The sequence below is a fragment of the Peromyscus eremicus genome, chromosome 15, assembly GCF_949786415.1.
Source record: "Peromyscus eremicus chromosome 15, PerEre_H2_v1, whole genome shotgun sequence".
NCBI classification, from domain to species: Eukaryota; Metazoa; Chordata; class Mammalia; order Rodentia; family Cricetidae; genus Peromyscus; species Peromyscus eremicus.
The window spans coordinates 78,137,033-78,150,554 of record NC_081431.1 but is presented as its reverse complement, the minus strand read 5'-3'; the positions used below and the strand labels follow the sequence as shown (position 1 = coordinate 78,150,554).

General features: G+C 42.5%; 1 long non-coding RNA gene across 3 annotated transcripts in view; it reads right to left on the bottom strand.

The window, feature by feature from the left end:
• LOC131925323 (uncharacterized) overlaps nucleotides 1-13,522 on the bottom strand; it is a 36,611-nt gene that overhangs the window by 12,201 nt on the left and 10,888 nt on the right. Inside the window, exon 3 of one of the 3 annotated variants that reach the window (XR_009383218.1) lies at nucleotides 8,104-8,202. The exons of the other annotated variants lie outside the window; for them this stretch is intronic. This is a non-coding gene — a long non-coding RNA (uncharacterized LOC131925323). Of the gene's footprint in view, nucleotides 1-8,103; nucleotides 8,203-13,522 lie in introns of those variants that run through there. 3 annotated transcript variants of the gene reach the window in all.

The following is a 13,522-nucleotide window of genomic DNA, read 5'->3' as shown; positions in this document are numbered from 1 at the left end:
TTAGCTTCATCCTAGAGAAACAGGGATGAAGTCGTAAAACAAATACAATATACCACATAAATTGACTTAAGCATAGAAACCACAAGATTATCTCATTAGACACAAAAAAGGCCCTTTACAAAAATCTAATATCTTTTCATGATAGGAGTTCTGGAGAATCTAGGGATACAGGAAACATATTTTAATATAATAAAGGCATTATACAGAAAACTCATAGCCAACATGAACTAAATGAAGAAAAAGCCAAAATATTTTTGTTACAAACCACCTATATTACAGAAAAACGTCCACTCTCAGCCCACTTTCAGAGACTCAGCACCAGGAGTCACATGCAACATCAGCCACCAAATGCAACATGTGTACCCTGTAAAAAGTCCCCACCATCATGGCCCACTCTCTTGCTCTGTCTCTCTCCCTCTATCTCTGTCTCTGTCTCTCTCTCTCTCATCCCCATTCAGAGACAACCTTTTGCTCCCCACACCGTGCATAAATCACTTTCACGAGATCTGTTGTGTGGTGTGATTTCTGCAACCTTCCTTGACCCTGATCTGCCAAAGTCCTCTTCCATCACAGAACCCTAACAATTTCGACAAAAATCAGGAGCAAGACAAAGATATCTACTCTTCTCCCTTCTGTTCAATATAGTGCTTGAAGTCATACCTAGAGCAATAAGACAAGAGGAGGAGGAAAGGAGGACAAATAGAGAAGGAAGAAGTCAAAGTATCCTTCTTTGCAGATGATAAGATTCTACACCCTACCAAAAAACTCCCACAACTGATAAATATATTCAGCAATGTAGCAGGATACAAAATTAACACACCAAAAGTAGCCTTCCTTTTTACAAACAGCAAATATACCAAGAAGTATTTGGAGAAATAATCCCATTGATAATAGCCTAAAAATATTGTAAGAAATCTAACCGTGGAAGTGAATGACTTTTACAATGAGAATCTAAAGACAGTAAAGAAGGAAGTTGACGAAGACAGCAGAAGACGGAATGACCTCCCATGCACATGGATTGGTAGAATTAATATTGGGGAAAACGGCTATTCTACCAAAAGCAATCTACAGATCCAATGCAATCCACACCAAAATCACAGTGCAATTCTTCACATAAATCGGAGAAAATGATCTTAAATTTCATATGGAACCTCAAAGACCCAAGATATCCACAACAAACTGGAACAACAAAAACCTATGGATGTATCATTGTCCCAGATTTCAAGTTATTCTACAAAGCTATAGTAATAAGACCAACACGGTACTGTCATAAAAACAAGTATAGAATTGAAGACACACATCTAACCCCACACTCCTACAGCCACCTGATTATTTGTAAAGAGGCCAAAAATATACACTGGAGAAAGATGATATCTTCAACAAATGGTGCTTGTCAGACTGGCTAGCTACATGTAGAAGAATGATTCTTCTTCCTCTTCTTTCACCCCACACAAGACCCAACTCCAAATGGATCAAGGACTTCAATTTAAGACCTTGTACCTTAAATCTGTTAGAAGAAAAAGTAGGGAATCTGCTTGGACTTAGGTTCAACAAAGGCCTTTCTGGACAGGATCTTGTTAGCATAGGTATTAAAATAAAAAATTAATAAATAGGGTCTTGTGGAGCTAAAAAGCTATGGTATAGCTAAGGACACCATCTTTAGAGGGAAGGGCCAGCCTACAGAATGGGAAAAAAAACTTTACTGGCTATACATCTGACATATGGTTAGTGTCTAGAATATACAAAAAAACCTAAAATAACTAAATAAATATCAAGCAGACCAACCACCTAACAAAATGGGGTGTGGAATTCCTAAACAAAAAATTCTCAAAAGATAAAATACCAAGGGTTGAAAAGCATTAAGAACTGGTCAACATTCTTAGACATCAGGGCAATATAAATTAAAACTACTTTGAGATTTTATCTTTCCCCAGTCAGAAAGGTCAAGATTGGAAAAAAACAAAAACAAAAACAAAACAAAACAAAACAGGCATGGTGGGACACATTTTTCAGTATTCAGATGGCAGAAGCAGCTGGATCTCTGTGAATTCAAGTTAAACCTGGACTACATAGCAAGTTCCAGGCCATCCAGAGTTACATAGTGAGACCTTGTCTCAAACAAAACCAAACAGAAAAACAAAAGAAAACAAATAAATGACTACTAATGTTGATGTGTACATGGTGAAAGTGAAGTATTAATTCATTATTCCTAGAATTGCAAAATGGTGCAGACACTATGGATATCAATGTGGAGACTCCTCAAAAAGCTAGAAACAGATCTACCACATGATTCAGCCATAGGACACAATTTTGAGTGAAGTAATCCAGACTCAGAAATACAAATGTCTCATGTTTTGTATCATTTATGGATGTTAGCTTTGAATCTTCAAATATATAGATTTCACTTGGAATACCTATAGAGTCATGAACTCAGTAAGGTGCCATGGACATATTCAAGACAGGGGAAGTAGAATGCAGTGTTGTAAAGGGGTGAAGAAAAATAACAGAACAGGAAAAGTTGCATCTGGTGGGAGATGTTAGGGAGAAGAAATGCTAAGGACCTTGTGTAAAGGTCATAAAGAAATCTGCTATTATAGATGCTTCCTAAAATGCATACGTATAAAAAGAGTTTAAATGGAGTCATCCCATAATGGGGTGACATTGCCTCTACTGGACACCATGGGCTATCAAAAACCAAACCAAATCATACAAAAAGATAGCCCACTGTCAGAAATGGGTTACCATTTTTGGAGTTGCTGCCTGGTGAGGTCCCATGGACTCCTAAACATTACAGGCTATTGTCAATGCTCTTGGTTATCCTCCAGAACTAGATAGTAAGACCTTGATGAAGACACCACATACTTGAGTGATTGAATATGAATAACCAAGATGGTACTCATCCAGAAGCTTCATCTCTGCAGGCTAGCTTTCAAAGTGCTGGAAGGTGTTGGAAGGAGAAAAGTAATTGTTAATATTGCCCAGATGTGAGTCCTGCTGTTATATAGCAGTTTCTGCCATGACTGAAACATTCTATCCTGTAGAGAAGCTTCCTAAAACAGAAAGTAAACAACTCAAATTAGCTCCAGGAACGAGGCTCCTCCTTCCCAAAAGCAAATAATAAAGCCTTCTGAGAGTCATTCCCAGGCGAACTAAGCTGCAAAGTAGACTGAGACCAGACCAGCTGCCTCAGAGAAGAAACCAGCCAACCTACTGAAGCACCTGGAAAGGGTACTCTCCAACCTGTTAGCCTCTGAAGGCTGTGTGGTATGCTATAGGTTTCCAGCTTATATGAGCTGTCACTCATGCTGGGGTGGGGCTTGGTGATACTGCTGTCTTTGAGTCATTTATACTCCTATGAGGTAATCCTTCACCCATGTTACTATATCCCAATAAGACTCTTTGGTTCACTAAGTTGGATTTTGGTGGCATTTGTACTTTGGTTTGTTGTGGGCTTCCTATCTGGTGTGAGTAGGTATGTGTGTATGTGTTGTATCTCCTCAGGAACAGTTGTCATGCAACACAACACAATGGGTACCTAAAGAGGGACGGGACAGAACTAAAGATGAGTTGTGGAGAAGTGAGGGCATGGTCCTGGCGGTGGCTAGTCAGGCATGCCATTGAGGCTAAGCAGCCTTAAGAGGAGCATATGCTAAGGACATTTCTATACAAAAGTCTCTTCCTGGTGGCTGTGGTGGCAGTTGTGTGGTTCTTGATGTGGGTAGTGAGATGTCCCACTAAGGCTGAGCCATCAGGGTTAGGACTGTCTGAGGGAGGAATGTCAGGATAGAAATCTTCATCTGTGTGGTATAGAGTGGCGTACCTGCTTGATAAGTGGCCTTCACCACGTGACTACAGAGATGCCCTGAAAACAGTTAAGGGGTAAGAGCAATGGTTCTCAGTATTCCTAATGCTGTGACCTTTTAATACAGTTCCTCATGTTGTGATGACCCCGACCACAAAATTATTTTCATTGCTACTTTATAACTGTAATTTTGCTACTTTTATTAGTTACAATGAAAATATCTGATGTACAGGATATTTGATATGTGACCACTTTGAAAGGGTCATTTGACCCCCAAAGGGTTCATGACCTACTGGTTTAGAGGTCATTTTGCAGTCTTTGAGATTAGTGCACAGGAGCTGAAATAGTTGGCAGTTAGGAAGGGAGGTTGTCTGGCTATTGTTATCTATAGTTAGAAATGCATCTGAGGCTAAGATGGTGGCCAAGCAGGAACTTGTTTGTGTAAAGGAGAAATTGCAACATAGAGGCCGATGAAGCCAGTATCCTCCATGTTAATCTCTGTTCTAACAAGTAAATTAGATAAATGAGAGGATGGGAGAGAAGTGGTAAAAGTGATAGAAGATACCCCATAGGCCCAACCTTTGCTTGAAAAAGAGGGAAAATCTGTGCTCTAACTTGCTGATTGGGGTCTTCACAATGGTCCAGTGCAGGAGACCAAGGTCATCAGGAAACACTCAACCCTTGAGCTGTTCAATTAAGGAGGAGTTTTAAACAAACCATGAAAGAGCTGTCACAGCCTGGTCTGTGAGGCCATGAGACATGGGAATGGATGGAATCAATATCTGTAGAGGAAGAGAAACTGAGTAATTTAACTACATATCCATCCCTCCTTAAATCAAAGGCTGTGTAACCTGAGACAGTGGGAGGGAACTCAGCTCCTGATGGACTGGCTTATCAGAGCCATTAGGAGCACTGGTTATCTCTGTCTGAGGTTCCCACAAGTAACAGGGGCTGGAGGACCACAGAGAAGGGATGGACACTACTGAGGGAAGGAACTATTAGAAACACTGTGTTGGAATCCTAGTTCTCTAGACCATATAGAACTGTGTTCACTAAGATGTTAAATAAAGGTTGATTAAGTGGGGACCTGGAGATGGTACGGGGCTTTGGTGGCTTTGGTAGGTCAAAGACTTTAGAAAGTAGGAAAGGCCTTGGCTGATCCCAGTGGCTTAGAACAGCATGTAAAGAGTGTCCAAAAAGTAACAGAGTAGCCTAAAGGAGATAAGAAAAGAAAAAGGCAAAACAGGGGGAAAGTTCTGGCTGGATTACTTGATAAATGTGGCAAGATTTGTGTTGAGCTGGAGTTCCCAAGGACAAAACTATAGAAAGCTGAATTCTGTGCTAAGGAGCTTTGGAGGCTTTGGAGCCAGAGGAGCAGTTCACAGAAAACAGAACAACACAAAGGAAGAAGATCAAGCCTGTTCCAGGGGTGGGTAATTATATCCACAGTCTAATGAGGGAACTCTAGCAGAAGGTTGTGCTAGGGGTGTAGATGGTTTCCCCAGCCAGGAACTCTCCCAACAGCTGGGAATGGTGAATGAGGCAGCTACAGCTACAAATCAGGGTCTCTTGGACCCAGTGAGCCAGAAGGTGCAGCAGGGGCAGACAGGGCCATGTTCTCCCTTGATCCTGGGTGATAGGTTGATCAGATTAAGTTTGGCCCACCGAGTTCATCTGGCATGGAGAAATGTGGAGAGGCTTCATGGAAGAGCTCCAGGATATGGAAACATAATGGGTCAGAGAGAATGATTTTGGATTACAGGGAGGTAATTAAGTTAGCACCTTCTATCCATACTTTTGTACCAAACCTTGACTGGTCGAGGAAGCAATTGATATAATTGGATGGGGCCTTTCCATGTTATATTAGACCTTGTTTATGTTTAACTGTAGTATATTCTTAGTTGTGAACTTTAGAGATCACCTTACACTTGCAGAACAGATGACAACAGGCTTTCAGAGTACTTCACTGTGGTGGTTTGAATAAGAGCTCCTATAGGCTCACATATTTGAATGCTTGGTCATCAGGGAATGGCACTACTTGAAAGGGATTAGGAGGTGTGGCCTTGTTGGAAGAAGTGTGTCACTGGGGGTGGGTTTTGTGGTTTCAAAAGCCCAAGCCAGTCCCAGTATCTCTCTTCCTATTGCCAGAGGATCCAGATGTAGAACTCTCGGCTACTTCTCCAGCACCATGTCTGCCTGTGTGTCACTATACTCCCTGCCATGACGACAATAAACTAAACTTCTGAGCTGTAAGTCAGCTCCAATTAAAGGTTGTCCTTTATAAGACTTGCTGTAGTCATGGTGTCTCTTAACAGCTATAGAACAATGACTAAGACGTTCACCAGGGTTACTTTTGTAACCCCTTTTTGTTATGTGATGACTGTGGTTTAGGATGGTGCCTTGTCCTGCCCATCCTCTGGAAAGGGTTTTGTTATATGATTTCATGCTGTTAACTTCTGAGTGTCTTACAGATTTAAAGAACATACAGGTGCATCTAACGTGTAGTTCTCAACCTTCCTAATGCTGCAAAACCCCCTTGATACAGTTTCTAATGATGTGGTGACCCCTCAACCATAAAATGATTTTTGTTGCTACTTCATAATTGTAATTTTGCTACAGTTATGAATCATAATGTAAATATCTGATATGCAGATGGTCTTAGGTGACCTCTGTGAAAGGGTCATTTGACTCCCAAGAGAGGTCATGACCCACAGCTTGAGAATCAATAATCTAAAGGAATGGGAATGTATGATCAGTCTGTACAGGTACAAGGGCTAGACATATCTGTGAAATTCTTGCAAGTGTTATGGTCTTCCAACACTCTGTGCCTGTAAATGTAAAGAAGATGCAGGCAAAGATGGGGGGCTTTGGGGATATTGGAAGATTTTCATACCCCATATCCTAAGTTTCCTATCCTCTGTATAACTTGATAAAGAAGAGTAATATATAGGATTGGAACAAAGATGCCCAAAGGCCTTTTGAGTAGTCTAAGATCCTTGTAGGACAGGCTAAACAGATGTGTGCCTCACTACCTCAGTGTCCCTTCCTGTTAGAAGTCACCAGGAGTTCAGAGGCTATAGCTGGGGGCCTATGGCGAAGGCAATTTGAACAAATGATCATAATGGAGTCTTTGTCTCCATCTTAGAAAGGAGCACAGCGCTAGAACAGCAAGTATGAGAAGCATATAAAGCTGTCCAGGAGGTAGAATTCATAACAGGTCAAACCCCTGACTATAAAAACAGATTACCTAAAAGGGGCTGGATTGAAGGCCTTCTGGTCAACCTCCTTCTGCTGTGGCACAGAATCAAATTCTACAAAGGTGGGATGAACATATACAGCAACGAGGTGTGATATCTGAAGGCTTCATTACAAATGCCATGAAGGCTGTTCTAGGACCAGTGTCTATTAAACCACTGAGCATCCTCCAGTAATTGAACCAACAGCTAAGCCAGATAATTTACTGCAAGGGATACCTGCCATCCCTGTAGATGTTAGGTACCCAGATGGCACTAATAGGCACACCAAAGGAGAATGGGTAGCTACAGCAATACAAATACCATGTGACTAGAAAAGGAAGAAGCAAAAATAGCCAATAGGCCGAGTTAAGAGTGATATGGATAGTAATAATGCATGAGACTTGGCTCCTGATGATCTATACTGACAGTGGAGCTGTATATAGAGGCCTCACTATATGGATGGTCCTGTGGGAAAAGGAGGACTGACAGGTACTTGGCCACCCATAGTGAGGGCAACAAATGTGGAAAAAATATATATAACAGAGTTCAACAGGAACCATAAACCCTGGTAATTTTCTATGTGGTAATCCACAGCCCACTAAGTCCCCCTGGAAATAATGAAGCAGATGCCCTTACTAAGCTATGGACCATTTCCCTCCAGGTACCATTAGAAGCTACCCACTAGGTCCATACAAAATCTAGTCATAGGGGAACCACTATAGGTTGGAAAATATCTAAGGCTGCTGGCATTTCTGTGAGATATTCTGACATTTTGTGTGCTGTCCAAACATGTAAGACCTCTTTCTTGATTACAGCCTTGACAAATGGATGCCCTGGTGGGACATGCACATAAGTCAACCTGTCTCATGAGATAATGGCAGGTAAAGTTCCTAGGGTCTATGCCTGTCAGTGAGGGATGCAAATATGCTCTCACCCATGTAGACACTGCCACAGGCCTCTTACAAGCATTTTTGTGCAAATGACCAATAGGTGAAGCCACCATTAAGGGTCTCACCCAAGTAACTGTTATGTATGGGAGTTCATGGAGAATAGAGGGTGACTGGGGTAGCCATTTTATTAACACTGATGTATAGAACTGGACTGAAGATAGCCAGGTACAATGGTCCTTCCTCCTACCTCACAACCCCACTGGGGCTGGTTTAGCTGAAAGAAAAAAAAAATGGGTTGTTAAAACAGAAGCTAAAGAGTCTAAATAGGTAGAAAAAGAAACTCCTAGAGGCCACAAGTGTTTGATGGGAGCTCCACCCCAACCCCTGGCACCCTGGCATCCTATATCCATCCTATACCCAAAGAGTCTGGAATGGTTGGGTGGGAGCTCCACCTCACACAGCTCCTCCGCAAACCTGTCCCTTCAGAGCCCGCCAAACACAGCTGCTCCCCCAGAGAGGCTCAGGACGACTCCTATAGGGGATATATAAGCAGCATCCCCCAAAATAGACTCGTGGTTCTTCTGGTCTCGTGTCCCCATCTCCTCTCTACAGGGCCGGGGAATTGCCCGGGAGTGCTTTACCCATTAAACCTGGACTTTTCGTTTTGGTCTGAGTCGGTTTGTTGCAACGGCTGAGAGGCCTGCAGGAGGCCTAAAATTTATCAACAAGGTTATTGAATGAAAATCCCACTGTTAGGGGTGGGCTACCTCTTTATGAGTTGTTGGCCAGGGAAGCCCCTGAGGTCCCATAAGCCATAAAGGCTATTGCTACTACTGTTGGTTATATGTATCTCATTCGATAGTGAGACCCTATTGCTGAAGATACTATACACTTTGACTGTAGGACATGGAGAAATTAAGCTGGGCCTGGCCTGGTTTCTAGCTTTCATAGTGCTGGAGTGGGCCATGCAGGCTGCTGGTGTAGAACAGTCATCAACATTCCTGATCAGCTATGGATACCAACATGCCAGGCAAGATGTGCCTGCTTGTGCAATAGTGACTTGACTATCACATGTAAGACCAACAGCTTTCCAATTGCATTTAAGGCCTGCTCTGCAAGAGGGAAGTCACATCTGGTACTGAAAGCCAGGACAAAAATCTGTAGCTGGGGTGGTCATAGGTCCCAATAGGGAGGCAATTTCTATTGTTTTACTAGCTGGATGTGATGTGACTGTCAACATGCATTCTGAACATTTATGTTTACACCTGTAAATCACTGCTGTTGTCAACCTCATAACCGCTAGTGAAGCCCCTGAGGACAAGTGACTGTTACTGTAGCACAGTGGCCTACTCTTAGTCATACATGGATGCCTATAGTCACTCCCTCCCAGGCCCAGGGATTATCGTGGAAGACAGGGAAGAAAGAACTCAAGAGCTGGAGGAGGAAGGGGTGGAGTGTTGTGTAGCCATTTCCTCCTAGACTGAAGTAGTCTGCCCTGCAGGGGAGTTTCTGAAGACAAAAGAAGGTAAACAGCTGAAAATAGCTTCAGCAAGTCCTTGAAATGGACTCGATTCCCTAGGTCCCTGGCTCCCAATAGTAAATAAGAAGCCAGCTGAGACTGGTCCTTAGGTAAGTTGAAAAGATGACTCTGAGACCAGAGCATGTGCCTGGAAGAAGCAGAAACTGGCAGAGCTGCCTGGGAGGGTAAAGTTTAAACTAGCCAAGCCCCTTTGCAAGGACATCCCCAATTCATGGAGATGCCCGCAGGCTGTGCAGTGTGCTCCAGGTTTCCAGCTCTTATGAGCTGTCACTCGTGCTGGGGTGGGCTTGGGTGATGCAGCTGCGTTTGAGTCATTTCTGCTTTTGTAAGGAACTCCATCACCCATATTCTTGTAAGTAACCCTAATAAAAGTATTTTGTCATTGCTATGACAGTTACGGCACCATTGCACCAAAGGGGCATGCCTTGCCAGGCCAGTCATTACTGTCCCTTTATCACTTTCATGCTTTGTGTGACAGACATTTCCTAAGGAGATGAAATACACCCATCTACTCACCCCAGAAAAAGAGCTCATGACAAACCAAAGTACAAATACCTCCCAAGTCCAACTTTATGAACAAATTTGTTTTCTTAGGAGAGGAGACCCTTGCAAATCGGCAGATGACTTACTTAAATGGTGTTGCTCTATTTTGGGGGACTTTGGAATCAGTCAAGTTGGATATCTCTAAATCAACTTTCTTTTTTCATTTTAAAATATTTATTCTTTGAGAATTTTATACATGTTTTCAATGCATTTTGATCACATCCACCCCTTGGTACTTCCTGTAGCTTTTGTGGATCTCTTCCCTTACATCCTCCCCTCCCCCAACTTTTTTTCCTCTCCTCTCCTCTCCTCTCCTCTCCTCTCCTCTCCTCTCCTCTCCTCTCCTCTCCTCTCCTCTCCTCTCCTCTCCTCTTATCTCCTCTGCTCTCTTCTCCTCTCCTCTCCTTTCCTCTCCTCTTCTTTTTCGTTTGTTTCTTTATTTATAATCCTCTGAATCAATTAGTGCTGTCCTTATGCAAATGGGTGTAGGGCTGTCCACTAGAGCATGTGTGATTCATCAGGGAACACACCCCTGAAGGACACATTTTTCTCTCCTCTAATAGCCTTCAACTACCAATAGCTTCTCAGATGGGGGTGGGGGTCCCATGAGGGCTTCCCCACTAGCTCATGCTGGACCTTTGGCTAGCTTGATCCAGAACAGGTCTTATGCAGGTAACCATAGCTGCTGTGAGTTCACCAGCTCTGCTCTGTCCAGAAGATACTATTGCCCAGTAGTTCCCATCTTCCAGCTCTTAGAGACTTTTTGGTGACACATTTTTCTAAATGAAACAATGAGGTCCTGACCTTGTTTCTTCTTGTTGCTTTGGCAGAATGCAAAAGGGAAGGATAAGGAGGAACTCCTTAGCAAAAAGAAACCAACTGTGAATAATTTAGAAGACTTTTTTCAGTGTATCCTGATGGTGTAGCCCTGGAAACAGGACTCAAGTTACGGCCAGACAAATCATTCACTGAGGAGATCAGGTGTGTGGCCTGTGCAGCCAAATACGTCAGAAGAAATGCTGCTGGCATGATGGAAGGGACAGAGGTGGGAAGAAGAAAGGGTGTGGAGGTTCTCAGACTCCACAGGCAAGGATTGGACATGGAATGATGTTTGGCTGAGGAAGAGTTACTACAAGGGTAGTAGACTAGTCAATGGTCTCATTGCTGTGACAAAATGTCTGACATTGCAACATAAAGAAGGAAAGAAGGCTTTGCTTTGGCTCACAGTGTGATGGTCCAGTCCATCATGGTGGGGAAGGCATGGTGGCAGCTGGCTGCATCACATCCTCAGTCAGGAAGCAGAGAGAGAGAGAGAGAGAGAGAGAGAGAGAGAGAGAGAGAGAGAGAGAGAGAGAGAGAGAGAGAGAGAGAGAAAGAGAGACAGAGACAGACAGAGAGAGAGAGAGAGAGACAGAGAGACAGAGAGAGAAAGACGGATACTAGTATTTGACTCACTTTCTTCTTTTTATTTAGCTCAAAACCCAACAACCCACAATTAAGGTGAGTCTTCTCACCTCAATAGAACTAATTTAGATAATCCCTCAGAGAAGTATCCTGAGGTAACCTGATCTAGATAATCCTTCATAAGTTGCTAGAGGCTTGTCTTATAGTGACTCTGGATACTGTTAAGTTGATAATATTATCATCACTGATAGTTTATGTTGAGGAAGTACATCTACTGTGACATCAGCCACTAGGCCTTCTCTTATATCTCACATGGTGTGCATGAGGACCCTTTGTCTTGTGGCCTCAGCTTGCTAAATCAGCATTAGTTGAATTCTGTTGTGTTTGCATTGGACTTCTAGTCATTATTCAGTTTGGTAAGTAGGTTTTGTCTTGGTTCCCTTTTGACTGATATCCTTGATGGAGTCAGCCCATGTCTGCTCATCTTCTCTTTGCTCCCTTTTACATTTCCGGTTTAGATTGTACTGTTTAAAAATGTCGCTCATCATAAGAAGGGGGGTCAGGGTAGAACGTGAAGATGGATACTCCAAAGCTTACTGTTGAAGCCACCTTCACAGATAATGGGTTTATGGTTCCCACTAGACTGCTCTCTGCCTGGACATATGTCTTTGTAAAGAATTAATAGAATTAGAAGAGGTTTTCGGATCATCTTACTGTTTCTGTTTAAGTGCTTACTTAGCTCTGAATTGAAGAAAGTGATCTCGCTTTGTTGCTGCTTACTTTTGGCTTGTCTGCTAGGGGTGGATCACGTCTGGGCTGCATTTCAAGAGGGACAGTCATCACATTGCACAGCTGGAACATGAAGTATGGGAACATCACCTTCCTTCTGAGCTGAGTCTCCTTGGGTTGTCTGTGTCTAAATCTCACCTCCTCCAGGTTGCACTCCAGGTTGTCCTGACCTGTTCCCTCATTATACACTGAATTCTTCTCTTCTCTCCAAATGACTTCCTTCCACTAGTCATGCCTTAGGCATCCTGTGGCTGCTCTGGAGAAGACTTGGTTGAAAAAAAAATTGTTCATTTGGCACATACCTTAGAAAAAAGTAAATATGATTTGTGAGGTTCTTCCAGGGGCAGGTTTGATTGGAATGGAAGCAAATACCTTTCAAACAAAATTCTAATTGGATAAATTCTTCTCTGAGAGACTTTGGCCAAAGTTAATGAGAAACAAGACTAATTTAAACAAAATTCCAGGTTCATCTTCTGATAAATCTGCCATGTTGTCTGCTAGTGGTGTCCCGTTATCGGTCTTTCCTTCTCACTCCTCATCCTCTGTCCTCTTCCTTCCTCAACTCCACCAGCTCACACTCCCACTTTCTCTCATCTGTCAGCAGCCACCCTAATGTTCTTAACGTCAGTTCCTTTGCCACCATGAATGGAGTATGCAGGCAGCTGAAGAGGGGAAACCAAGAAACTAAACTGATGAGAACATTTTTCTACAAGAAGCTGGGGCCAGCAAGTAACATAACCACATTCAGAATTGTTTTGAAGGCATGTGACCCAGTGTATCTGATGACAGATTGTGTGCAGACTTCAGAAGCTAAGTGTTAAATGATCAGAGTGGGCTGGAGAGGCACCTGCAGAATGTCCCCTTGAGAAGGGTCAAGAAAAAATATCACAAATGCATGTCAAAATCATTCTGCTGGTGGAATTTTAATTTACTTGTGTAAACAGAAGAGATGCCTGTAAGAGATTTTCAAGACAGACTAGGGCATATTTTCTGACCATATTCATAAGAACCCTGTCATAAATTACTATTTCATTTCAGTTTTGTTGTTGGATTTAAATCTGAAATTGGAGACCTAATTCAAAAATGGAAATAATAATGGCAGATTGCCTATGTTTCCTGAACTACTCCTGAAAGAACATTTTTTTCCTCAAATTTTAGAATAAGACAAAACTTATAAGTGCATGCTCTGCAGATTAAACAGGTAGATGGCCCATTTCTCAATCAACTAATTACTGATCATGATATCCATCCATATTATAAGCAGAGGCAAAGACAACCACTTAGTGGAAGCTATTGCATATAGTAGAGTGAGGATTAA